The sequence below is a fragment of the Suncus etruscus genome, chromosome 4 (genome assembly GCF_024139225.1).
Source record: "Suncus etruscus isolate mSunEtr1 chromosome 4, mSunEtr1.pri.cur, whole genome shotgun sequence".
Classification (NCBI taxonomy): domain Eukaryota; kingdom Metazoa; phylum Chordata; class Mammalia; order Eulipotyphla; family Soricidae; genus Suncus; species Suncus etruscus.
In genome coordinates, this window is record NC_064851.1 from 134,306,463 (window position 1) to 134,308,410 (window position 1,948).

The 1,948-nt window shown below is 33.0% G+C and overlaps 1 pseudogene; it reads right to left on the bottom strand.

Moving 5' to 3' along the window:
* Positions 1 to 1,281: 1,281 nt before the first annotated feature.
* On the bottom strand, positions 1,282 to 1,420 carry LOC126007951 (uncharacterized; annotated as a pseudogene).
* Positions 1,421 to 1,948: the final 528 nt, after the last annotated feature.

Sequence of the window (1,948 nt, forward strand, 5' to 3'; positions counted from 1 at the left end):
GGAAGGAAGAGACCTTTGTGAGCATAAAGTTCAGGCATTTGTGAGAACTTTTGAACTTGACTATACACAGGGAGCAAGAGGTTGACCAGAATGTCCAGAGGGCAGTGTAGGCTATACCAGCTGAGGAACATAAGACTCATCTAAAGGGCTGCAAGTACAAAGCTTCTACTGATATTTGCTATTTCATAAAGGAAGGTCCAATTTATCAAAAGAAGTGTCAGATAGAGATTTTTATGTGACCTTTATTGTACTTGATGTTATGTGTTTTATTAGAAGGCAAAATCTACAAGCTTCTATTTAAAATATAACTCTATGAAGACCTAGCTATGTCTAACACCATTTGTATGGGATACAGCTATATCTACATGCTGCATGGCTACAATTCTCTCTTGTTCCTGACACTTCTATTCCCAATAGAGAACACTGTTATAAAACCACCTATTTTCTTCTTCAAGTGTTCACCTGCCACATACACACCATATCCTGCTTAGAGAATATCAGGTCCCTGGTCAAGAAAATATTGGTATTTTTGGGTCTACATTTAATTTATATTAAAATACTTGTTTATATATAATTAATAAATCTTAAATGTCAACATTTGTGAGATATATAATGAATTCTGACATATATCATGAGTTAATAACACTTCAAATTTTCCTCTCATGCTTGAAGATAACTAGCTATAAAGTATAAATATGTAATTATTGTATGCCTATCTATTGTGACCCCAGGGAATATACTTATAGAAACTATGTGTAAAGTCCCCTTTGGGAGACAGAGACTCAACTCTAAATTTTTTATAATTTGTATTGAGACCAATGTGAATTACAAGTCTTTCACAGCTATTTTTAAGATATATAGTGACAGTGAATTAGGGCAATTCCCACCACCAGTGTTGTCCTCTCTCCACCCCTGTTCCCAGATGTTTCCCCTGACTCCACTCCTTAGCTCCCCAGTCTGCTAGTGTATATAAGTCCCTTTTATGTATAGCTTTCAACACTGAAAATTGGAGGTGGATCATTCATTGGAGTCTCTTAGATAGGATGGTGATAGACTTAATTTAAAAACAAATAAAAATAAAGTACCATTATATACAATACTGTTAATAATAGAGTTTCTTAAAAAACAATATTTCAACATCAACATCAGAGTTTGTGCATTCTTTAACCTAGAGACCACCCAATCCTCTCTCCACTGGTTAAGGTCAGTTCTGAAATCCATGAACATTTCTTATTCCCACAGTATGTTTCTTTATATACCTGACAGAAGGGACTTAATTCTTTTTTTGTCCCCAATTCACAATACAGACCAGGCAAAGGGCCTGTGTTGAGGTGTTTATGGGGGGGTGTATTTACTGTACCTCCTCTTTCTATACAGTCAGTGTAAAGAACACAGCCTGTGTGGTAAGAATTGGGAGGCCTTATCTTTTCTTATTTTTATTTTTACATATATATATATATGTATATAAAGTCCTTCACTAGTTCAACATTCCCATGACCATTAGGGACTTAATTCTTAATGCATATTATTTGGTGTTAGTAGAATTATCTGCATATAATATGGGGAAATATTTAACAAAATGCCAGTGATACTAACTAAAGATAAATTCACACCTGTAAAAATCAAAAATGTTGTTGTGACTATAAAAAAGCTATTTATCAGAATAATAAATGTTGTTATAATTTATGGAGTTATATTTCGGTAAAATTAAAATGATAATATCATTGATATAATAGATATTCTTGTATGAGTTATTTTCTTTTTTACATTGAGGATGGTCTTGTTAAAAAATTGAAGTTATTGCTTGTGCTGTGGGATCTTAAACAAAATTAGCTTATTGAATAAGTTTTGGGGGACAAAGTTAAACTTCAGAGTTAAAACTTTTAATTTTTCCCTTAGTTTATGTAAAGAATCTGCATGCCTATAAATGGCAATGAAATAGCAGTAC